The following is a 26128-nucleotide window of genomic DNA, read 5'->3' as shown; positions in this document are numbered from 1 at the left end:
CAAGTGTCTGCAAGAACCAGGGCTGGAGGCTGGAGCCAGGAACCTCATCCAGGTCTCCCACGTGGGTGCAGGGCCCCAAGCACGTGGGCCATCCTTCACTGCTTTCCCAGGCACATTAGCAGAGAGCTGGATCGAAAGTGGAGCAGCTGGGACTCAAACTGATGCCCATATGGGATGCTGGCGCTGCAGACAGCAGCTTAACCTGCTGAACCACAGTGCCAGTTCTCACAGTTCAATTTTCTTTAAAGGCATTCTTTCTCGATCATTTGTTTTTATCTGGCTGTGGCTAAATTGTTAGACACGTGTATGTAAATTAAGTGTCTATAACAAACATACAAATCCTTTTGTAGTACCTGAGCATTTGAGAGGCTCTGGGCACAGAGGAGCTGAGTGGCCTGTGGTGGGTAAGAGACTGGGCCCAGTGGTGGGAGCCAGGGTCCTTCATGATGAAAGATTTTGGGGGCCAGCACCGTGGCTCACTTGGTTAATCCTCTGCTTGCGGCGCCGGCATCCCATATGGCGCCAGGTTCTAGTCCCAGTTGCTCCTCTTCCAGTCCAGCTCTCTGCTGTGGACTGGAGTGGGGGGCAGTGGAGGATGGCCCAAGTGCTTGGGCCCCTGCACCCCCATGGGAGACTAGGAGGAAGCATCTGGCTCCTGGCTTCGGATCAGCACAGCGCCGGCCATAGCGACCATTTGGAGGGTGAACCAATGGAAGGAAGACCTCTCTCCCTATCTCTCTCTCACTGTCTGTAACACTACCTGTCAAATAAATAAAAAAAAGATTTTGGGGCTTTTCTCTCACCTCTGCATGGTTTATAGTTGTGGTGGTGAAGAGATGGCTGACAGGGTCAAAGCCCTTCTCCAGGACCTTGTCAAGGGTATCAAAGCCTACATCTGCAGTTTCTGTTCCATCTCAAAGCTAGATGCTCATATCCAGCAAGAGAGAGAGGAGCAGCATCAAAGAAGGGTAAGCAGTGTCCTACCTAGCACAGAGGAGAGTGCAGAACATAGCGTGGAAAGAAGAAAGCAAGCCACATATTGTTAGTGGAGTTTTCCAGTGAAATGGTGACATGTCTTGGTTTAGTCTCCTCTTGTTTTATCAGGGTTTACTTCTGGGATTCAGTAACAGCCCACATCGTAGGTGATACATCACTGCCTGGAGGTATTAGGTCATGGCTGGAATTCTTCATCACAATAACTTCCAGTGTTATTTGCCTGCTCTACCTGTCTGTGCTCAGCAAAATTGTGAATCCTAGTTGGTTTCAAGATACAGCTGACCTGAAGTTGGAGGCAGGAAGCCTCACGCCTTCCCTAGTGAGAGCACAATCATTGCTAACCAGCTCTCTACCTTTTACTGCAGGTTCTTTTCCTCACCCAGTGGATATTCGTGAATCTCTTTCCCACCCATGATGTTGGTCAGCTGGTTAGCCTCCTGCATGCGTCCCTTCTCGACTCCCTGTACTACTGGGAGTATCGTTGGTGCAGTACAGGATTGAAATGCACCACTGGTTGTCAAACGTAGAAAGGAGCTGGCCTTATTCCTTTGGATTTGGCTTGCCCTTGCCTTTCCTTACAGCCCTGCAGCTCTCATTCATTATCGTTGAATGGATGACTCTTTTCTACCTTCTCTCATTCATTATCAGTGCTATTGAAACAAAGACACCTAGAGAAGCCTATCTTTTCCAGCTGCACTTCTGCTTGTTGGTGGTCATTTTATTTATTTATTTAGGAGAGAAACAGACAGACAGATGGACAGACACTGGTTATATTTGCTGGTTCACTCTGCAGCCATAAATGGCCAGGGTTGGGCCAGGCTGAAGCCAGGAGCTTCCTCCAGGTCCTCACATGCATACATGGGGCCAAGTACTTGGTTGATCATCTGCCGTTTTCCCAGAGAACCATCAGGAGTTGAAGTGGCACCATATGGGATGCTGGCACTGCATGTGGGTACGTAACATTCTATGTCAAACTGCCAGTCCTGTTGGTGGTCTTCTCTAGCAAGGGACTCTTCTACAGGACAGTCCCCCTGCAGTCTGCCTTGAGCAACACAAACTGAGCAGAGAACATCCTTTTACCACATCTAGCTCCTGCCAAAGTGCAGGCTACTGCAGGTCACTGAGTGTCCTGCCATCAAAGAGGATGTGTGGGATTGGAAGAAGGCTGTGTTAGCCCTCTTCTCATATCGCCTTTCTGACTGGAGAAGGCAGGACCCACTCTGCCAAGGGCCCTCTGCATATTCCCTTCTCTCTGAGGAACTGGAATTTTTGCCTTTGCTGCATGTAAAGCAGAATTTTCTTGACACTAGTGTGTGGATTTATTTTTTTAACATTTTCGTTTTGGATCAATAATTACCTCTCTTTAATATCCTTAACTGTAGTTGTAGATTACATGTTTTCTTTCTTTACTTATCGAAAAAGATTTATTTTTGTCTGAAAGGAAGAGAGAGAGGAGAGACAGTGAAAGATAATTCACATCCGTTGCTTCATTCCCCAAATGGTCACAATGACCAGGGCTGTTTCAAGCAGAAGCCAAGAGCCAGGAGCTTCTTCCAGGCTTTGAATGTAGGTACAGAGGCCCAAGGACTTGGGCTGTCCTCCACTGCGTTCCCAGCACATTAGCAGGGAGCTGGATTGGAAGTGGAGCAGCTGGGGCAATACAGTACCCATGTGGAATGCTGGCAGTGCTGCAGGCTGGGGCTTTAACACACGGCACCACAGTGCCAGTCCTAATGTGTGGATTTGAACACCAACAAGACTCTGAAAGGACCCCAGGTTTCTTTGCAGCTCTTCTCTGACATTCGCCAGCCCCTATGCCTGGACTGATTTGAATACTGTGCTTTTCTCCCTGTGCCATCCACCCTCCCAGCTCTTCTTCTTGCCTCCTACCACCTTGGGATGAATGGGTTTATAAATCTAGCTGATGTATTTTGTGGGCTGGTTATTTTTGTTGGTTTCTGTGAAGCACATACATTGGACGTGGGAGGTAAAGGAGAATCTAAATTGTCTCTGCTCACTCCCTTTATAGCCTTCACAGTCTTGTTCTTCTAACTCAGCTTATGTTGTGGTTTCTCTTGTTCCACTGGAAAAATATATACATAATGAATAAAGAAAGAAATAAACAAGTGAGGCTGAACAGATGACACAGGAGGAGGGAAGACCTTACAGCCAGATCTGTTGGGTTTTAGAAACAGTTTTCTTTATTCTCCTTGAAGGGTATAAAGAATTTTTCACTGGTATTATTTAAGGTCCCAAGCTGTGGGAGGTACCAGTTCTGCACAAAGGCTGCTCCAGCAAGGAATGCTCAGAGACCCTGAACTTTTCAACTCTGGAGGGTAGAATTTTACTGTTGACCACTGCCTGCTTTGTCTGAAATTTCAGATGAATATTGAATGCAGCAAATAGGAATTCAAAGCATCAAATTATTAAACCCAATAAACAAGTGATTGGTTGTTGCCTTCCTGTAATTTTAAAGAAATATATATGTGTGGGATGGGGTAGATTTGAAAGCATTGTACAAAAAAGAAAAAAAAGTCACAGATGTGAGCCAGTTTCCCAGGGCTGGGGTGGGGGGACATTTGAAATGTTAAAATTTCAGTCCTTTTACAGTTTGCACCATTTTGCTACAATTTAATAAGCTTTGATGAAAGGGTGAATTTGATACAAACATGTGGTTGTTTCATGTATTTCAGTGATGAACTGAAGAGTGAAATCTTGAGAAGAATCAACTAGACACTTTCAAAGTATCTCAAACTAGAGGTTTGAACACCAATATTCTATTGTTTTATTCTTGTTTCTGTTTCTATTTGCTTAATTCTTTAAGAAAAATATTTTTATTTGAAATTGGGGGTGAAGGAGTGAGAGAAAAGGAGAGAAAGATGAATATCTTCCATCTGCTGGTTCACTCTCCAAATGGCCAGAACAGCCAGGGCTTTGCCAGGCTGAAACCAGGAGTCTGGAACTCCATCTGGGTCTTCCATGTGTATGGCAGGGGCCCAAACACTTGGGCCATATTCTGCTGCATTCCCAGGTACATTAGTAGGGAACTGGTTCCGAAGTTGAGCAGTAGGGTCTGTAACTGGGACTTATATGGAATGGTGGTGATGTGAATAGCGACTTAACCTTCTGCATCACAACACTAGCCCTTGTTTTAATTGTTTTTAGCAAAATTTTTATTTATTTGAGAAGCAATGATAGAACAAAAGAACAAGTGAGTTTTCATCTACTGATTCACCCCCCAAATGCCCACAATTACCTTGATTGAGCCAGGCTGAAGTCAGGGGGCTAATAATCCAAATCTCATAGATTTGTGGCAGGGACTCAATTATTTGAGCCATTACCTGCTGCCTCCTAGGGTGCATTTTTTAGCGGGAAGGCAGAATCAGGAATAGAGCTAATACTCAAACTCAGGCACTCCAATAGTATCCAAAGGGATGTTTTACCTGTTAGTTAAATGTCCGACACTATTTTCTTAATTCTTAACCAGGAAATCAGCTTATTACATTTGGTTGGGAATACAACAACAATAATTTTGATGTTCACATGTTATAGTTCCCACTGCAAGAGCAAGTAGTCCTAAATTGAAAAGTCCCATGAAAGGGATTACATTGATCCCATTGGGCCAAGTATTCTACCATACCCTAATTGGCAATTGGCTGATGAATTGGGTACTGATGGGGTCCAATTTGGGTCATGTATCTACCCTTGAACCAATGAATGTGGCTATGGGATCAGAATAAGCAAGAATTTCAAAGCTCTAATAGAAATAAAGCACCATTTATTGAAGAGACTATCCTTGTTCCAGGGATTGGTTTTAACTCCTTTGTCAGAAATAATTTGGTTGTAGATGCATAGATTGATTTCTGGAGTTTCTATTCTGTTTCATGTTCTATGTGTCCATTTTTGTGCAAATACCAGGCTGTTTTGATGAAAACTGCCTCATAATAAGACTAGAAATCTGCTGTTCTGATGCCTCTGGCTTTGTTTTGATGTGTAAGATTGTTTTAGCTAAGCAGGGTCTCTTGTGTTTCCATATGAATTTTAGCATTTTTTCTTTTTTTAAATTTTTATTTAGTAAATATAAATTTCCAAAGTACAGTTTATGGATTACAACGGCTTTCCCCCCCACCCATAACTACCCTCCCACTTGCACCCCTCCTATCTCCCACTCCCTCTCCCATTCCATTCACATCAAGATTCATTTTCAATTATCTTTATATACAGAAGGTCGATTTAGTATATATTAAGTAAAGATTTCATCAATTTGCACCCACACAGAAACACAAAGTATAAAATACTGTTTCAGTACTAGTTATAGCATTACTTCACATTGGACAACACATTAAGGACAGATCCCACATGAGGAGTAAGTACACAGTGACTCCTGTTGTTGACTTAACAATTTGACACTCTTGTATATGGCGTCAGTAATCTCCCTAGGCTCTAGTCATGAGTTGCCAAGGCTATGGAAGCCTTTTGAGTTCGATGACTTCGATCTTATTCAGACAGGTTCATAGCCAATCAAAATACTGAAGACATTCTTCTCAGATCTGGAAAAAATGATACTGAAATTCATATGGAGATGCAGGAGACCTCGAATAGCTAAAGCAATCTTGTACAACAAAAACAAAGCCGGGGGCATCACAATACCAAATTTCAGGACATACTACAGGGCAGTTGTTATCAAAACAGCATGGTACTGGTACAGAAACAGATGGATAGATCAATGGAACAGAATAGAAAGACTAGAAATCAATCCAAACATCTACAGCCAACTTGTATTTCATCAAGGATCCAAAACCCATCCCTGGAGTAAGGACAGTCTATTCAATAAATGGTGCTGGGAAAATTGGATTTCCACATGCAGAAGCATGAAGCAAGACCCCTACCTATCACCTTACAAAAATCTACTAACATGGATTAAAGACTTAAATCTACGCTCTGACACCATCAAATCATTAGAGAACATTGGAGAAACCCTGCAAGATATAGGTACCAGCAAAGACTTCTTGGAAAAGACCCTGGAAGCACAGGCAGTCAAAGCCAAAATTAGCATTTGGGATTGCATCAAATTGAGAAGTTTCTGTACTTCAAAAGAAACAGTCAGGAAAGTGAAGAGGCAACTGACAGAATGGGAAAAAAATATTTGCAAACTAAGCAACAGATAAAGGGCTGATAACCAGAATCTACAAAGAAATCAAGAAATTCTACAACATCAAAACAAACAACCCACTTAAGAGATGGGAATTTTAGCATTTTTTCTAGGTCTGAGAAGAATGTCATTGATATTTTGATTGGGATCACATTGAATCTGTAAATAGCTTTCAATGGTATGGACATCTTGATGACTTTATATCTTCTATTTCTTTTAGTGTTTGCAACTTTTCATTGTAGAGATCTTTGACAACTTTGGTTAAATTTATTCCAAGGTATTTACATTTTATGTAGCTATTGTGAATGGGATTGATCTTAGAAGTTCTTTCTCAGCTTTGGCATTGTCTAAGTATACAAAAGCTGTTAATTTTTATGTGTTAATTTTATATCTTGCTGCTTTATCAAACTCCATTATGAGTTCCAGTAGTCTCTTGGTGGAGTCTTTGAGATCCTCTCTATATAGAATCATGTCACCTGCAATTTGGAGTAGTTTGACTTCCTCTTTCCCAATTTGTATCCCTTTGATTTGTTTTTCTTGCCTAATGGCTGTGGCTAAAATTTCCAGGACTATATTGAATAGCAATGGTGAGAGTGGGCATTCTTATCTGGTTCCAGATCTTAGGGGGGATGCTTCCAATTTTTACCCATTCAGTAAGATGCTGACTTTGAGTTTGTCATAAATTGCCTTGATTGTGTTGAGGATTGTTCCTTTAATACCCAATTTGTTTAAGGTTTTAATCATAAAAGGGTGTTGTATTTTATCAAATGCTTTCTCTGCACCTATTGAAATAATCATATGGGTTTTGTTTTTCACTTTGTGAATGTGATATATCACACTTACTGATTTGAAAATGTTGGGCCATCCCTATATACCAGGGATAAATCCCACTGGGCCCAGTTGAATGATCTTTCTGATGTGTTGCTGGATTTGGCTAGGCAATATTTTGTTGAGGATTTTTGCATCTATATACAACAGGGATATTTATTATAATTCTCTTTCTCTTTTGTATGTTTTTCTGGTTTAAAAATTAAGGTGAAGCAGGCTTCATAGGAGGAGTTTGGGAAGATTTCCCCCCTTTCAATTGTTTTGAGTAACTTGAGAAGAATTGCAATGAGTTCTTATTTAAATATCTGGTAGAATTCAGCAGAGAAACCATTCAGTCCTAGGCTTTTCCTTTTTGGGAGGGTCTTTATTACTGACTCAATTTCCATCTTGGTTATTGGTCTGTTTAGGTTCTCTATGTTTTGATGACTCAGGAAACTAGTCCCCTGGTAGTTTCCTTGAGCCACTCCTACTTCAAATCACCCATCTCCAACCCACTCTGAAATATGGAAAACAGTTATCCTTAAAAAAGACAATACATTTGAATTTCCTCATTTTTCCAGTCTCATGGTAAGAAATAAGCTCCTTTAGGAAAAAAAATTCAGCACCTCTGGCTGACCTCATTGCCAGCTCTCGCCAGTTGCATCTCTCCTTGTGCTCAGGCCTGCAATGGTCACTAGATCCTTTCCCCACCATTTCACATAACTCTGGGATTATTTGTGTTTTATACACATAAAACATTCTAATTCTTTGTTTTTCCTTTCAATTTTCATGTCTATTCCATCCACTGGACTTGGCATACTCTTTCTTTACACTCTGGTCAGGGAACATATCCACAGTATCCCTCAGTTCCTGGCTCCTCACTCAAAGGAAGATGGGCACAAGGACCTCTGTAATGAAAAAAAAAAAAAAAATCTCTGGTTTTCTTGTTTCTTAAGGCACAATGTGAAACAAGTACAGGGGAAGCACATAACATTTCGATGAGGGCATCTCTCCTGGAGTGGTTTTTCCCACAATTTCTGCTTATCCTTCTCCTTTGATTGTGTCTAACTAAATGCAGCTTTGACTGCAGTGTAGATAGAGAAGAGCGTAGATGTGTTATGCCTCAGAAAAAGGAAGAAGCAACCTCCCTGGACATATCTGGGCCAAATGTGTCCCTGCCACATAAAACGCTAGTGCTCAGGATACTGCTTGACACATAGTAGATATCCATTAGACACTTGTAAAAGGATTAAACATGTCTTTGTCATTTTATGAATATGCGTGCTTCTCACCCGCATCTGGTACTGTTTGGGAATTGTTGCACTTCGGGGAGAATTGATTTATGCCAGATTTTATGTATAGTTTCCAAACATAAATGATATGCATCTGTGTTTAAAAAAATAAAGCTTGATGTACAAGAGAGTTTTCTTGAGAAGGGATGCCCTGAGTGACAATGTTATAAATTCTTCCTAAGGTCCCTGCATGCTAGAAGTCGTAGAGCTAGAGATCACATGAAAAGTATGGCACCATTGTGTTTTAACCTGACTCATTGAGCTTCTTATCTTTTACATTATGTTGCTATAGCCTAATGAAGATTTTTTTGTAAATTTAACACCACGGTAGAAGATTTTAATTCTTTGAAGATCTATTCATTGTTGTGAAGTTTTCTTTGGTCCTCTAATTCAGGATTTTATAATGATGCAAATGAGACTGAAATTTTTCTATGGAAGTAAAATGATTAAGCCCTTGCTCATTTCAGCCTTTGAAAGAAATGTGTGAAGGATAATATTTTCATGAATATAGAACAAATATGATGAGAAAAATAACTTTTTTTATAATAAGGAAAACATGATTTCAGAGGTTAAAAAGTGCTCACTCAGTTTTCAAGAAAAGATTGGTGAGAAAAATCACAGGTACATATCCTCAGGAAGTCCAGAAACACAAGGAGTGACGAATAAGTAGGTAGGTAGGTAGGTTGGTAGATACAGCGAGAGACAGAGAGAGAGAGAGAGAGAAAGAGAGAGAGTAGTGTCCCACCCACAACCAACCCTGAGAGCTATAAAGAGTGGAATAAATATTGAAGAAGAAAGGATGATATCACAGCAACCTTATCCAATCAAAATGTATTGACTTCTCATGGGGAAAAAAGAGATTTTTTTTTTTTGAGGGAAAAGTGTTCAGTAGGAACATTATATGTGTATCTCGTAGGAGAGAAATATAAGAAAAATGTGTTAAACATCAAGTTGACAAGAACAGGGATTTTTTTTAAAAAGATTGATGTATTTATTTGAAAGGCTGAGTTAGATAAATGGGGCGGGGGGAGGGAGAGAGAGAGAGAAAGAGAGAGAAAGGGAGAAAGGTCTTCAGTCTGCTGGTTCATTTCCCAAATGGCCATGATGGCTGGAGCTGGGCCAGTTGGAAGTCAGGAGCTTCTTCCAGGTCTCCCATGTGAGTTTAGGGTTCCAAGCACTTGTGCAATCCTCCGTTGCTTTTCCAGGCATGCTATCAGGGAGTTGGAATGGAAGTGGAGTAGCTAGGACTCGAACCGGAGTCCATATGAGATACCAACACCACAGGAAGTGGCTTTATCTGCTGTGCCATTGTGCTGGCTTCCAGAACAGAGATCTTAGGAAAAAGAGAGAGGAGACACTGTAACTGAACCTATCTGCCCACCTGTTTTGAAACATAAGTGCTAAATAAATTCTCTTTGGAGAACATCCTCACCTTTTGTGAATATGTACCTGTATTTTTACTTACCAGGGACAAATGCTACCTTTAAATGGAGAAATATGGTAAATGTCACCTTAGCTAAATCATTAAACTTATATCACCAAGAATAGAACACACTGAAATTATATGCCTCCTGATGTAATGTACAGAGTGCCATAATATCATCTATATATTAATTTTGTGAAAATGTTTAACCTGAATCAACTCATGAGGATACAGGATACCTTCAGATAGATCTTCATAGTGGAACATTTTTACAAGCAACAAAACATCAATTCACAGGACGTAGAAAACAAGACAATGCAACTAAATGTGGGAACTCATTACAGTGAGTGTTACAATACATGGTTGTTCCAGGATTGAAAATCCCCTAAATAAAAGGACCTTTTGGGAATGACTAGTGAAATAATAAAAGGGTTGGATATTAGATGTTATTTTCTCATTTTTAAGTTTCCTTAGAGTGGTTGTGATATGTAAGTTTTAGGAGAATGTCTTTACTCTTAAGAAAACATGCTCAACAGTTTTCATATATGTAAGTTATATTCAACTATCACCAAAGATCAACATGTGGTATATATGCATCTCTATGAGATGGGAAAGAGGGAATGAGAAATAGTGGAAAAAAGAAAACATATCTGTCCAAGTGGTAACCAGTAGTGAATCTTGATGTAAGCTGTGTGGATGTTCATTTTGCTACCCCTTCAACTATTTTTGTGTTTGACATTTTTCAAAATAAAAATTTGAGAAAAAAGTGAAGAGACATATTGTAAGGGGAATTTTAATTTAAAAAAGCTATGGGTTGGGACAGAATGTAAGCATGGAAATGTACTTTCCAAAGCTGTCTTATCTAGAGTTGGGGAAAGGGAGGAGGAGAAGGAGGCAGTGAGTATATTTTAAGTCTCATATTATAGGGAATGTGGGAGACATGAATAAGGCGGAGACATAGCAATTTAGTGAGGAAAAGAGCAATTTTCGTAGGAAAACTTACTTTCAAACAGTAGAGGAGGAATGTGTTTGATGTTAAGTTCGAGAGAGAATTATTTATGGCATGAAAAAAATAAAGAAATGCTGTGTCAATTGTTTATTATCTCGATAATGTCAATAACTTTTTGGCAGATATGTCACCTAACATTGATAAATAATGTCAGTTAAAAAGAAAAAAAATTGAAAAAAGAAAATAAGATGGAAATAAATTGTGTAAATTAGATTAACTGCACATTTTTTTGAAGAATTGACATGACTGAAACCTGAACAAAAGAAAACCCATACCCTCCTTAATATGGATCCAGTAATGGATCAAATCAGCCCATGGGTTTAGTTCTTTGCCAGACAGAGAGTAATTTAACATTACGTTATGACAAACACTCTCAGAGTGTGGAAAATAGTGCAAAACAATTTCATGTACCTTTCAATCAAAATGGGTTTTGCTCAATGCTGGGTCTTGGGACCTTGCGTCTTTTTGGTTGTCTTCTCTCTCTCCATCTCTACCCTTTATCCCCCAGGGTTTTGGCTTCATCCTGAGCAGTATCCTCAATTCAGTACCAACTACTTTGTTGTCAGGACCCAGTGAAAAATGAAAAAGAAGCCCTTGTTGAAAAATTACAAAGAATCTTGCAATGGCAACAGCAGATCATTAAACCAAGTGTGGGTTCCTTCTGAGCACAAGTGTGCTACTGTCCAGGTTTTAGGTTCATGAGGTTGGACCAGTTTCCCCTAGCACTTTGCCTAATACATCCTGGAAGAGCCCCAGGATGATATTACTGTGCATTGTTAGAGGGAGGCTTTAGGTGTCTGAGAGTAACCCAGGTATGAGACAAGACTTTCCTTGCTAACACTGACCAATTCTCCTAGGACAACTCGCATTATTACATTAACAATATCTCCATACAAACAACAGCCTCTCCTCCTAGGAATGAGGGAGAAGAAAGAGAAGACAATATGGTTGCAGCATATGTTTTCTTTGCTACAGACTGGTTAAGAGATTTGGAACTGAATGACACTGGATTGGAAATCTGACTTCTCCATTTCCGAGCCTTTTATAGAATAAAATGGGGGTAATTAACTTAGTTCTTGGAGGATTAATCAAGTGTGCTTTGGTGTGATGATGTGTTTGTTACAATGAGATTTTATTGAGATTACATCAGGTGCTTACTGAGGCAAAGAAAGAGTACATTTCAGATTTAAAAAATAATTTGGTGTCAATTGCTTTATCACTGATTAGAGGCATTCCATAAAACCAAACACATCATCTGATTATATTATTTATCCTGCATATACTTCACACATGAGAAGTTTGGTTATTTAAACCCATCAGATAAACGTTGTGTGATAACGTCTCAAAATGACTAACTGACAATCAGAATCCATGTTGACACTGCCTCACTGTAGCTTTTTGGTTATGTAGCAATCAGCATTCCTGGGATACTTATTTTGGTAGACAGAAAAGTGCTTGCAGGTCTGATTGTAACTTATAGATGGAATTCACAAGAAGCATACTATTTTGCCCTTGAGGTCCCAGGCAATTATCCTTCCTCCAGGGCTTTCATCCAGGTGTCCTGGTTGTACAGTCAGTGGGATCAGTCACAGGCTGGATTGATTTTTGTAACAGAGAAATTATTTATAGGTGAAACCTGGAACAAAGGGTATGGAATATAATATAAAAGCATGCACTTTAGAGAAAATGAGATTAGTACATCCAATTAACTGTCTTTCACCCCTTTTTATTATAAAAGCAGTTAAGAATTTGGCCAGAGATCCAAATATTAAATTATAAAATAAAAAGCAGTCGTTGGTATTGTGGTGCAGTAGGTTGGGATACCCACATCTTATGAAATCCTCACACCTGTGCTCTGATGCCATCTCCTGCTAATGCATTCTGGGAGGCAGCAGATGATGGCTCAAGTGCTTGGGCCCCTGCCAAAAACATAGGAGACCCAAATGGGATTCTAAGCTCCTGGTTTCAGCCTGCCCATAAACCTCCCCGTTCCGTGTGTGTGTGTGTGTGTGTGTGGAGGGGGGGTATCTTGCTGATGCTCTGACTTTCAAGGAGATGAAAACAAATAAGTAAACATTAAAATAATGAAAGGCAGAAGTTTCCTGCCTCCACCTATTCATACTGTGCAGAGATGACCACCTTTCCTATTTACCAGTTTAATTCTAGTGACTACTTTCAGAACCCTAAATAGTATTCTTATACATTTAATTATCAATTTGTCAATTTTAACATTGTGTAGATTAAACTGCAAAACTACTTACCATCCTGTATTTTTTTTTATCTTTTATTTAATGAATATAAATTTCCAAAGTACGACTCATGGGTTACAATGGCTTCCCCCCCCCATACCGTCCCTCCCACCCACAACCCTCCCCTTTCCCACTCCCTCTCCCCTTCCATTCACATCAAGATTCATTTTCGATTCTCTTAATATACAGAAGATCAGCTTAGTATACCTTAAGTAAGGATTTCAACAGTTTGCTCCCACACAGAAACATAAAGTGAAAAATAATAGATGATTTTTTTTAAATGATGATGAAATCAGATCAGACCTATTGTCATGTTTAATCCCAGTGAGAGTCAAGTTGGGAATTGATAATTTCTTTTTTTTTTTTTTTACAGAAGATCAGTTTAGTGTACATTAAGTAAAGATTTCAATCATTTGCACCCCCATAGAAACACAAAGTGAAATATACTGTTTGAGTACTCGTTATAGCATTAAGCCTCAGTGTACAGCACATTAAGGACAGAGATCCTACATGAGGAATAAGTGCACAGTGACTCCTGTTGTTGACTTTACCAATTGACACTCCTGTTTATGGCATCAGTAATCTCCCTATGCACCAGTCATGAGTTTCCAAGGCTATGGAAGCCCCTTGAGTTCTCTGATTCTTATCTTGTTTAGACATGGTCATAGTCAAAGTGGAGGTTCTCTCCTCCCTTCAGAGAAAGGCACCTCCCTCTTTGAAGACCTGTTCTTTCCACTGGGATCTCACTCAGAGAGATATTTTTGCCAGAGTGTCTTGGCTTTCCGTGCCTAAAATACTCTCATGGGCTTTTCAGCCAGATCGGAATGCCTTAAGGGCTGATTCTGAGGCCAGAGTGCTGTTTAGGACATCTGCCATTCTATGGGTCTGCTGTGTATCTCACTTCCCATGTTGGATCATTCTCTCCCTTTTTTAGTTTATCAGCTAGTATTTGCAGACACTATTTTTGTTTATGTGATCCCTTTGGTTCTTAGTCCTATCATTATGATCAATTGTGAACAGAAATTGATCACTGGGACTAGTGAGATGGCATTGGTACATTCCACCTTGATGGGATTGAATTGGAATCCCCTGGTATGTTTCTAAGTCTACTGTTTGAGGTAAGTCAGCTTGAGCCTGTCCCGAACTGCACATCTCTTCCCTCTCTTATTCCCACTCTTATATTTAACAGTGATCACTTTTCAGTTAAGTTTCAGCACTTAAGAACTATTGTGTATTGATTACAGTATTCAACCAAAAGTATTAAGTAGGACAAACAAAAGAAATAATAAGAGGGATAACATATTAAGCTGCTCATCAACAGTCAGGGTGAGGGCTGATCAAGTCACCGTTTCTCATAGTGTTCATTTCACTTTAACAGGTTTCCTTTTTGGTGCTCAGTTAGTTGTCACCTATCAAGGAGAACAAGTGGTATTTGTCCCTTTGGGATTGGCTTATTTCACTCAGCATAATGTTTTCCAAATTCCTAACAGGGATCACTTTTCAGTTAAAATTGAAACACCTAAGAATAATTGTGTGTTAATTACAGAGTTCAACCAATGGTACTAGAACAAAAAAAAGTACTAAAATGGGTAAAGTATTACATTGTACATTAACCGTCAGGATAAGAGCTGATCAAGTCACTGTTTCTCATAGTGTCCGACAACTAACTGAGCACCAAAGGGGAAACTTGTTGAAATGAAATGGACACTATGAGCATCAGTGGTTATTATGACAGCTTCAGGCCTATTTGTCCTTAGCTCCCTCCACACCCTCCTCTTCACTTCTTTGCCAACTCTGTAGGCTGTGGTTGCGGGGCCTCTTGTCTGCTGGTTGACTGTGTTTGGGCAGTGAGAGGTGTTTGTGTGGAATTAGAGGACAGGACCAAATGAGAGAAGCCAGAGTATTTCTCTGCCTCCCTTTCTATCTTATGCAGGATTTCTCCCAGTTTTCCTTGTCTTTCCATGGATTCAGCCCCAAAGTTATGCTCAACATGGATACAGATTCTTCCAGGAAACCTTGACTCCTAAGCTCCACCAACACTGCCTCATCCTTTTATAAGTATTAGTGCCTTCCTGCAGTTGCCAATCTGTGCTTTGTTGTTCCTTGGGTGGATGCTTATCCTCTTTTGTCTCCTGTTTAATCAATTCTATATATTAAATATCTCCTGTAATAGAAAGCAGAGAAACTGAGTGGTTTCTGTTTTCCTGGTTGGTTGCTAATGAATAACTGGGCATAAAAACTTTTCTTCTGGTTTGATGTTTCTGTTACAAGAGATTTTCTCCAGAATGGTGTTCCTGACTTCTTGCCTCATCACTGAACCCAAGTGCTCCCACCAAGGGCTAGCAGTGTGTAATGTGATTGGTGAGTTTGGAAGGAGGGAGTTGCAGGCTGTGCATGCCCCATGCCCCCATTTGTTTCTGTTCTTTGGGGCAGGCCTGCCTGAATAGAGCTTTCAATTTGCTCCACTTTGCACTCTGTATTGAAAGGGGCCTGGGGCAGATCCTGAGATGGTTTTGCTTTAACTGGGTTGATAGACTTTTCTAATTCTGGGGCACAGTAGTATGAAGACTGCTGATGCAGCAGATATAATTCAGGCTTTACTGTTTTGTGGAAATCAGATTTTATGAATAGAACTGGTGTCTTGCTCTCTATTCCAGACTGGCTTCATTGCTAGTCTATCTCTTTGTTGGTTCCATCATCATGTAGAAACAGAGGTATAATTTTTGTAGCTTGAATATACAATTCCTTTTAGCTTTATTTAATTAGACTCATGTGATAACATTCATGATGGCGTTGTTGACTCCATTCCTTCTACTCCTATTTCCATTCTAATGGACTCACTAGTGAGCTCCCGAGAATGCTGTGCCTGTGTGCATGCATGGTGATAGGCAGGCTTCACTTCAGAGTGTGTGAGGAAGAAGCAGACCGGTCAAACAGCAGAGAAGAGTGGCCCTGATATCCCCATCAGGAGTTCTAGTCCTCCTCCAGAAAATCACTCTGTTGGGTCAGAAAGCAGAATACCCGGAGTTGCCTCTAACAAGTGTCATTCTTCCCATCTGGTTTGCACATGAGAGTAGATGTAGTTTCTGTGCTGGCTCACTGGAAGACTAACCACAGAATTAACTGCAATGTGCCACTCTGCCTTCTGCCATTCTTTCCATTCCCACCTTCATACCTAAGTACTCGGAGTTAGGAGCTAATTCTGCAGTGCCTTCCAATTTACTCTATTTTCTCTGTCCTTTTCACTTCTTAGAAAGTCAACAAAATTCTGTCATCTGCAATAACTCTCTTCTTTTCATTGTCATGTTACAAACGTCTACTCTTCTGTTCTTTATCTTCAGTTCTAGATATTCTTGTTCTTTGTTTTTGAAAGTGGGACTGAACTTCCCCACCTACACTTGACGTTTGTGGCATGTTAGCCAAAGCAATGTGTTTCAGACGTGGGAGTGTATATCTGGGAAGGCAGCCTTAAGAAGCAAAGGCTTTTATCTTAGTGATCAGAATGTTTCAAGATAATGACTCCTCGTATAGTCTGTTTCCTGAAGAGGCAATTGGACCAAAGTGACTCGTGGTGATGTGTGGTATGGAAAAGATAGAAATCTGTGGTTACAAGACCCTGGTTTGTGGAGAATGCTTCTAATGCAGCCTATTCTAAATGATATGTGTTACATCATATCCTTCCACCTTGCCTCCTCCATGGAAACAGCCTTCTTCAGCCTCATTTAGAAATTATGTATGTAGGGGATGTGGCTGTGGCATAGCAGATTAGGTCAGTGCCTGTGAGGCTGGGATCCTATATGGGCTCCAGTTTGAGTCCTGGCTGCTCCACATCCAATCCAGCTCTCTGCTAATGCACTTGGAAAAGTAACAGATGATGGCCCAAGAACTTGGGCCCTTGTTCCCATGTGGGAGAGCTGGATGTAGTTTGAAGCTCCTGGCTTAGATCTGGCCCAGCCCCAGTTGTTGAGTCATTTGGGGAATGAACAAGTGGATGGAAGATCTCTCTGTCTTTCCCCCTCTCTCTTTGTAACTATGTCTTTCAAATAAATAAATAAATCTTTAAAAATGTATACATGTATGTAAGAGACAGCAAGAAATAGGCAAACACACAGACAAACAGCTGCTAGCTGCTGATTCATTCCTTCAAGGCCCACAACAGCCTGGGCTAGGCTAGGCCAAAGTGAGGAGCTGTGAACTCAGTTCAGGTTTCCTACCTAGGTGGCAGAGCTCAATCACTTGAGCCATTACCTGTTGCTGCCCAGGGCATGAATTAGCAGAAAGCTAAAATCAGGAGCTTAACTGGGGCTTGAATCCAGGTACTCTATATGGGATGCCATTTTCATTTGATGTCTTAACTCCCAGACCAACCTCCCACCCCCTTATCCTCATGCTGAAATTTCATTTCTCTGGGACAAGAGTTGTGGCATAGAGGGTAAAGCTGCTGCCATTGATGAAGGCATCCTATGTGGGTGCCGGTCATGTCCCTGCTGTTCCACTTCTTATCTAGTTCCCTGATAATGTGCCTGGGAAAGCAGTGGAGAATGGCCCAAGTGCTTGAGCCCCTGCATTCGTGTGGGAGACCTGGATGAAGCTCCTGGCTCCTGGCTTTGGTCTGGCTCAGCCCTGGCCATTGCAGCCATTTGGGGAGTAAACCAGTGGATGGAAGATCTCTCTTTCTTTCCCCGCCTTTCTCCATAACTCTGCCTTTCAAATAAATAATATAATCTTTAAAAAAAAGGCCAAATATTTCACACATGTTCTCTAAGTATTACACGGTTGCTAGCTATCACTTAAAACAGAGGTAATGCCTTTAAAACAAGTTTTAGGAAAGCAAATTCACCTCTTTATTAATATCTTGGATTCAAAGCACAAGTTTGATTAATCATACTGCTTTATAGTTTTTATATTAGGTTTCAGATATGCACATGACTAAAATGCTTATGATTTTCAACAGTTTAAGCAATGACAGCTTCATTTGAGCGTTTTGGCACTGAAATGCTATTTAGCAACAGAAAAAAATGATTTTGAAATCAGAATCTAATTCCCGAATCTACTAAGTAGCTTTAGCATTTGTGTGTTTATTAATGTCCCTAACACTTAATTTCATCTTCTTGAAAAAATGAGGATAAGATCATTTAAATCTTTAACTGGACACTTTATTTTACAAAGCATAATCTCTTTCATTATCATTGTCCAAAACATCTCCATCTACAGTCAGTGCTATCTGCTTTAACAGACTCGAAATTCAAACAATGTACTTCCGATGCTCTCTTTGATGCACACTAGGGGTGGGTCATGTCCACACAGTGTTTGAGGTCAGGGTCTGTGTTCTGAGCTGCCTGTGCACACTCAGGGAAGAGGGTCATCTGCTCATTGGATCCCAGGTTGGAGGGTGGGCTATTATTTCCTCTTGGTAGGTACCAAATGAGGCAAGAGAAGCTTCCTATTCTACCTACCAAGACAGGTCAAACCAGAAGATGCACAGGGACACCCTGACCCAGAATCGCGGGGGGTCTGCTTGCCCTGCCATTCAAGTAATTACTTGCAGAAAAAAGATCTGAGTAAGAGAGAATGGCTATAGCCTGCATGCAGTTCATGCTGGGTCTGTGCTAAGTCTCTGTCCATCTACTGATTGACCCTTGATCCTCCAGGGTTTGCATCTGAGAGCCTGGAAAATCTTCTGGATCCCTCCATCTTACCATTTGGGCCACAACATCTATCTAATCTTTGCCTCATAAAATGAAAATTCCACTGTGTTTTTCAGGAACTTTTTACTTAGGCTTTCAGTGTGCCAACCCACTTAGCCCCATATACAGCAAATGACCCGAATGAAAAACAGATTGCAGGAGGTTTTTTTTTTTTTTTTTTTTTTTTTTTTTTCTCAAGGCTGTTCTTGTTTCTTGTTCTCTGACCACAGCCGTTTGATGGGGCAAAGCCCCAATTCTAACCTTGTCTGTACCCAGCATTGGCAACACACACCAACTCTGTATTGCATGTGTGTGGCTATTCTCCAGAGAAGGCTTCCTCTCACCAGAAAACTGAGTTTGCTTTTTTCTCTTCCTCATTTTTTGACATAAATACTACTATCTGGCATGTCTACTTCTGAAAATTGCTTCTATTACTTAGAAATGTCTCTGTTTTGATCAGTTTATGCTATGTACATCTGTTGAAATGTTGAGGGGCCGGCGCTGTGGCGCAGTGGGTTAATGCCCTGGCCTGAAGTGCCAGCATCCCATATGGGCGCCAGTTCTAGTCCTGGCTGCTCCACTTCTGATCCAGCTCTCTGCCATGGCCTGGGAAAGCAGTAGAAGATGGCCCAAGTCCTTGGGCCCCTGCACCCACATGGGTGACCTAGAACAAGCTCCTGGCTCCTGGCTTCATATTGGTGCAGTTCCGGCCGTTGCGGCCATCTGGGGAGTGTACCAGTGGATGGAAGACCTCTCTCTCTCTGTCTCTACCTCTCTCTGTAACTCTCTTTAAAAAAGAAAGAAAGAAAGAAAGAAAGAAAGAAAGAAAGAAAGAAAGAAAGAAAGAAAGAAAGAGAGAGAGAGAAAGAAAGAGAGAGAGAGAAAGAGAGAAAGAAATTTGAACTATACTCCATAAAATGTGTATTACTTGTTAGTGAAAATTTTAATAAAAAATATGTCTTGGTAATTTATGGATAGGCTAGAATCTTTGGCTTTAATTTTTAGTGTATAAAGTATAATTCCACAAAATTAAGCTGAATATTTCTAATTCTGTCTAACTGAAGTCATATGGCAAGATGAATTGCCCAGGAGAGAGTGGTTAAAAAAGCGCCATTCACCATGTTTATTGAGCTTCCAGATCACCTTGGTACTATTGGTGGTTAATTTTGTGTGCCAACTTGTGCCCAGGTACGATCAGTCAAACATTATTCTGGATATGTCTGTGAGTTTATTTTTGGAAGCTATTAACATTTAAGTCAGTAGTTGAGTAAAGCTTGTTGTTCTGCCTAGTGGGAGTGGGACTCATCCAGTCAGTAGAAGGCCAAACTAGGACAAGACTGATCCTCTACAGTAAGATAGTCATTTTCAGGTGGAAGCCTTTGAACTGGGAACATTGGCTTTTCTCCTGACTCTGGACTTGAACTGAAACATTGACTCCCCTGGGTCTCTAGCTTGATGTTTCACCCTGCTTATCCTGGGACTTGCCAACCTCCATAATATTATCTGATTCCTTATCATACTCACACTCACAAACATATATACAAAGTCTTCAAAAGTTCATGGAAAATTTGTATTAATAAAAATTATGCATTTAAGAATCTTTTCCATGAATTTTTTTTTTTTTGACAGGCAGAGTAGACAGAGAGAGAGACAGAGAGAAAGGTCTTCCTTTTGCCGTTGGTTTACCCTCCAATGGCCACCGCGGGCGTGCTGCGGCCAGCACACCACACTGATCTGATGGCAGGAGGCAGGTATTTCTCCTGGTCTCCCATGGGGTGCAGGGCCCAAGGACTTGGGCCACCCTCCACTGCACTCCCTGGCCACAGCAGAGAGCTGGCCTGGAAGAGGGGCAACCGGGACAGAATCCGGCGCCCCGACCAGGACTAGAACCCGGTGTGCCAGCGCCGCAAGGCGGAGGATTAGCCTAGTGAGCCATGGCACCGGCCTCCATGAAATTTCTTAAGCAGTTATGTATGTGTGTGTACCTAAAACCTACACTTCCTATTGATTATTTTTCTCCTGGGAATACTAATAGAGTTGGGCAATTAATTCCGTAACTGTCAAGTAAAATCTCTTTTTTTGTCTATTTAATATTCCATTAAGGAAATGACATTAACAAGTGAAGTTGACATATTTCCACAATTTGGAACAATAGCTTATTAATTCACACCTACAAATTCCCTCAAGGGAACACAAATCAGTACTCTTAATTGGTGATAATCACAAGATTCCTTATATATTAAAAAAAATAATGATTTCTAGTCAAATATTTTTATATTTTATTGGTTTGAAAATTTACAATTTAAACTGACTAGAAAAACTCTACATATTTATCACGTACCATTTGATTTTTCAATACATGCATACATTTGTGTTCTGCCCAGTAAGGGTAAATATATCTGGATCCTCAATGCTAATTTTTTTAAATGATGAAAACATCCAAAATCGTTTTCTCTAGCTGGTACTTTTTCTTTTTTGAGAAATACACAGTGCATTATCTGTAGTTAGCCTATTTATGCAACAGAAAAAGTTAGCTCCTGTTAAATAACCTTGGCCTATCCCTACCTCGTCCTCTATCTCCATGTTCTGATAACTACTGTCATTTTCTGAACTTCTATAAGATCAGTTTTGTTAGTTTGTGTATGAGTGTATGAGTGAAATCAAGTGGTACTAGTCTGTTGAGGCTTAGTTTTATTTCATTTAACACAATTACCTCCAGGTATATCCATGCTGTTGCAAATGACAAGATTTCTTCAGTTTTTTTTTTTCAAAGAAAACATGAATTGAAATAAATGTGGTTTTCATTTACATTTCCTGATGATTAATGACATTGAATGATTTTTCATGTAATTGTTGGCCATTGTATTACCTCCACTGAGAAATGTTTATTTAGACAAGCCCATTTTAAACTGTATTATTTGGGTATGTTTAATTTATTTAGATTTTTGCTATATTCAGTTGTTTTATATCTTTGCATATTCTGGTTATTAGCTCTTTTTCAGAAATATAACTTGCACATATTTTCCCCACTTTGTAAGTTATCTCTTCATTCTTGATTATTTCCTTTGCTGTGAGATGCTCTTTAGCTTTATAAAATTGCATCTATTCGTGATTTTCTTTTCTGTTCTTTTAGGATCTAACCCCCCCCCCCCCAAAAAAAAATCTGTGCCCATTGCAATATTTGGAGGCATTGGTGGATATTGTATTTCAAAGTTTCATGTCTTAAAGTTAGGTCTTTCAAGCATTTTGAGTTAATTTTTTTTTAACACTGAGAGAGACAGGGCCCTAGTTTTAATTTTCTGCATGTAGATACCCAATTTTCCTAGCACTGTTTATTGAAATGACATTTTTCTGCTGAACAGCATTAGCTTCTTTGTCAAAGAAAACTTGGCTGTAGATGTTTTGGTTTACTGCTAGGTTCTCTGTTCTGTTACATTGGTCTATGTGTCTGTTATTATATTGATACCATATTAGTTTTTTTTAAAGATTGAGTTTCTTTGAAAGGCAGCATTAATAAGGGAGAGAGAGAGAATGAATCCTTCATCTGCTGACTCCCCATGCCCGCCTCCTGTGAAATGACTGCAATGGCCAGGGCTGGACCAGATCAAAGCCAGGAGCCTACAAGCTTCTTCTGGGTCTCCCACATGGGGGTCAGGGACCCAAGCACTTGCACCACATCTCAGGTAGTGGCCTTACCCATTATATCACAATGCTGACCCAACCATGTTATTTTAATTACTGTGTCTTTGTAATATATTTCAGAGTCAGATAATGTAATATCTCTTACTTTATTCTTTTCATGAAAGATTGCTTTGAATTTTCAGGTTCCTTTGTGGTTCCAATAAAAGTTTAGTAGTGTTTTTCTAATTTTGTAAAGAATGTCATTGTTATATTAAGTATAACTTCATATCTATAAATCATTTTGGAAATGATGGTCATTCTAATGATAATACTTTTTCTAATACATGAATATAGGATATTGTTATGGTTCTTTGAGTGTCCTCTTCAATTTCTTTCATTAATGATTTACAGTTTCCTTATAGAGATCTTTTACTTCTTTGGATACATTTATTCATAAATATTTAAAATTTTTGCTTTATTGATTTCTTTTTTCAGACAATTCACAGTTAAGGTGTGATAGTGCTACTGGCTTCTGCACACTGATATTGTGTCCTGCAACTTGTCAGATTTGGTAATTAGTTCTGCTATATTTTTGGTGGAGTCTGAGATTTTTGTACATATAACCTGTCTTCTGATAGCAATAATTATTTGACTTCCTCCTTTGCTATTTGGTCACCCTTTATTTCTTTCTCAAATCTAATCACTCAGCCTGAGACTTCCAGTTCTGTGTCAGAGTGGGCATCCTTATCTTTGAAAGTCAGATTTTCTCCATCCAGTATGATGTGATCTATTGGCTTATTTTTATAGGCCTTTATTATGTTGAGGTACAATTCTTCTAAACCACATTTATTCAGTTTGCATCATGAAGAAATGTTTTATTTATCCAATGCCTTTTATGTATCTATTGAGAAAATCATATTACATCATCCTTCATTTTGTTGTGATGAATCTTATTTATAATTCACATATGTTGAGCCATCCTTGTATCCCTGGGATGAATCCTACTTGAGTGCATGGAATAACCTTTTAAATGAGCCATTAAATTCAATTTTGTAGTATTTTGTTGAGAATTTTCATCCAGGATATTGGCCTGAAGCTTTCTTTTCTGTTGTTTTCTCATCTTGTTTTGGTATCAAGGTAGTGTTGGCCTCATAGAGAGAGTTTGAAACATTGGCTCTTCTTCTATTTATTGGTATGATGTAAGGATTGGTGTTAGTTATTCTTGCATTTTTTAGTAGAATTCAACAGTAAAGCCATCCGGTCCTGTAATTTTCTTTGAAGGAAGACTTAATTATTGACACAATCTCACCTCTTATTTTTGGTCTGCTATGTATCCTACTTCTTCATAGTTTAATCTTTCCAAGACTTATGTTCTAGGAATTTGTCTATTTCTTCTAGGTTATCTGATTTGCTGCACTTAATTGCTGATAGTAATATCTAACAATTCTTTTGTATTTCTGTGATGTCCTTCATAATGTCCCTTTTCCCATCTAATTCTAGGTATTTCAATCATCTCTTCCTTTTTTTGATTTTGAGTTAATCTTGCTAAGAGTTTGTCAAGATTGTTTATCTTTTCAAATAACCAGCTCTTTCATTAATTTTTGTTTTAGTCTTCTTTTTAAGATTTCTTTATTTATTTGAAAGGCAAAGCTATAGAGAAAGAGGGAGAAATAGAGAGAGGGAGAGGGAGAGAAAAAGAGAGTGATGAGAGAGCTTTTCCATCTGCTAGTGTATACCCCAAATGGCTGCCAGTGCCATGGCTGGGCCAGGCTGAAGCTAGGAATCTGGAACTCCACGTGGGTCTTCCTTGTGGGTAGCAGGGGCCCAAGTAATTGAGGCATCTTCTGCTGCTTTCCCTGGAGTGTTACCAGGTAGCTGGATCAGAAGTGGAGCAACCAGAACTCAAACTAGCACCCATAAGGTATGCCAGTGTTGTAGGCAGTAACTTACCCCAGTGTGCCACAATGTTGCTCCCTTGTTTTAGTCTTTATGTCATTTATTTGTGTTCTGATCTTTATTATGTCTTTACTTTTACTAATTTTGTATTTGATTTGTTCCTTGGGTGTAATGATAAATTGAGATCTTTCTGCATTTTTGATGCAAGCATTGATTACTGTTAATTTCCTTTTTAGTACTTCTTTAGCAGTGTTGCATAGCTTTTGATATGTTTTTATTCCATTTTCATTTGTTTCCAGATACTTAAAAAAATTTTCTTATTAATGTATTCATTGGTTGTTCAGGAGTAAGTTTTTTAATTTTGGTAAATATACACGATTTTTTCTTTTAATTTGTAGAGATTTGTTTTGTGACTTACCATATGATCTATTCTGGAAGATATTCTATGTGCTGTTAAGAAGGAAATGTATTCTTAGCTACTGGATAGGATGTTCTATCAATATCTGATAGGTATCATCGACCTTGGGTGCTGTTTCTTTGTTGATTTTCTATATAGATGTTGGATCTTTTTCTGAAAATAGAGTGTTAGTCTCCTGTTGCTATTGTAATGGAATCTATTTCTCCTTTTAAGTCTGTTAACAGTTTCTATTTTTTTTTTTTTGTATTTAGGTACTCCCATTTTGAGCATACATACATTTACCATTGTTATTTCTTCCTGCTGGATTTAACCCTTTATTTTTATATAATGACCTTATTTTTCTCTTTTTACCATTTTCTGATTTAGAATATATTTTGTGTAGAATAAGTATGTCTACTCTTTTCGTTTGCTTTGCATGAAGTATCTTGTTTAATCCCTTCATTGTCACTCTATGCATGTGAAGAAGTGAAGTTGAGTTTTTTGTAATTAGTGTATATTTGAGTCTTGCCCTTTTATTTAATACATTTGTTTACATTGTTTTTAGTGGGAGAATTTAATCCATTGATGTTGAGGATAATTATGGACAGATAGGACCTTATTATTGCATTTTTGATCTTTATATTCTAGTTTTATTAAGGGTTGTTCCTTTCTGTCTATATGCCTTTTTTTTTTTTCCACAGTGTGCTTTGTGGGTAAGTGTTTTTCTCGACTAGTGAGCTTTGAATCCCATTTTAATAAAGGAGTCACTGTTTCTTCTGTTTGATATATTTTGCTGTTTCCAATGTCTACCTTAGATTTTTGCTTTGTGATTTCTATGCGATTTACAAAAACTTATTTTGGTTAAAACAAACTATTTTGACATGGTATCACTTAACATTGATTATATAGATAGGAAAGGAAACAGAAAAAAATGTGAGGAGATATGAAATACTGAAGAACTCTCCTCCTGCATTACATTACTCCCCATGTCTTAAAACTTTTGATTTTCTGTTCGTGTCCTATATTGCTTATCTCTTAACATTTTAATGTTTTTAATATTTTTTTAGTATTCACATTAAAGTTATGAATGGTTTATGCCACATGTTTACAATATTCTGAATTTGTTTGCATTTTCTTCCCAGTGAGTTTTCTATCTTCAGAGTTTTTTTCATATAATTAGTGTCTTGTTCTTTCAGCTTGAAGAACTCCATTGGCATTTCTTGTAAGATAGACCTAGTTGTGATGAATTCACTTAGCATTTCTTTGTCTAGAAATGTCTGTGTTTCTCTCTCAAATATGAGGGTAGCTGTACTGGAAACAGTATTCTCAGCTGGTAGTTTCTTTCTTCACTGCTTTGAAAGACTCATCCTTCTCCCTCCTGTAACATTGGGCTTCCACTGAGAAGCCTGCAGTCAACCAAATCCGCATTTCTATATGTTATTCATTTAATTTTTTTGCAGCTTTGAAATCTTATTATCTTTAACCTCTGACTTAAATAAATCTTGCTTTTAAAAACAAAAATAAAGATGAAAACCTTTGTGAGCCTTCTTTACCTAGGTAGTTACGTCGCTCTCTTGGTTTTGGAAGGTTTCCATTATT

The 26128-nt window shown here is 39.2% G+C and overlaps 1 long non-coding RNA gene and 1 pseudogene across 3 annotated transcripts in view; both read left to right on the top strand.

Moving 5' to 3' along the window:
• The window catches only part of LOC103350916 (uncharacterized), a 171463-nt gene that overhangs the window by 116758 nt on the left and 28577 nt on the right, over positions 1–26128 (top strand). The window contains exon 7 of one of the 3 annotated variants that reach the window (XR_016219725.1): positions 3690–3743. The exons of the other annotated variants lie outside the window; for them this stretch is intronic. This is a non-coding gene — a long non-coding RNA (uncharacterized LOC103350916). Of the gene's footprint in view, positions 1–3689; positions 3744–26128 lie in introns of those variants that run through there. 3 annotated transcript variants of the gene reach the window in all.
• On the top strand, positions 801–2120 carry LOC100353042 (etoposide-induced protein 2.4 homolog; annotated as a pseudogene).

This window comes from Oryctolagus cuniculus, chromosome 13 (assembly GCF_051225735.1).
Source record: "Oryctolagus cuniculus isolate XC-2025 breed Fujian yellow rabbit chromosome 13, ASM5122573v1, whole genome shotgun sequence".
Taxonomy (NCBI): domain Eukaryota; kingdom Metazoa; phylum Chordata; class Mammalia; order Lagomorpha; family Leporidae; genus Oryctolagus; species Oryctolagus cuniculus.
This window is presented reverse-complemented; position numbering and strand designations above follow the sequence as displayed.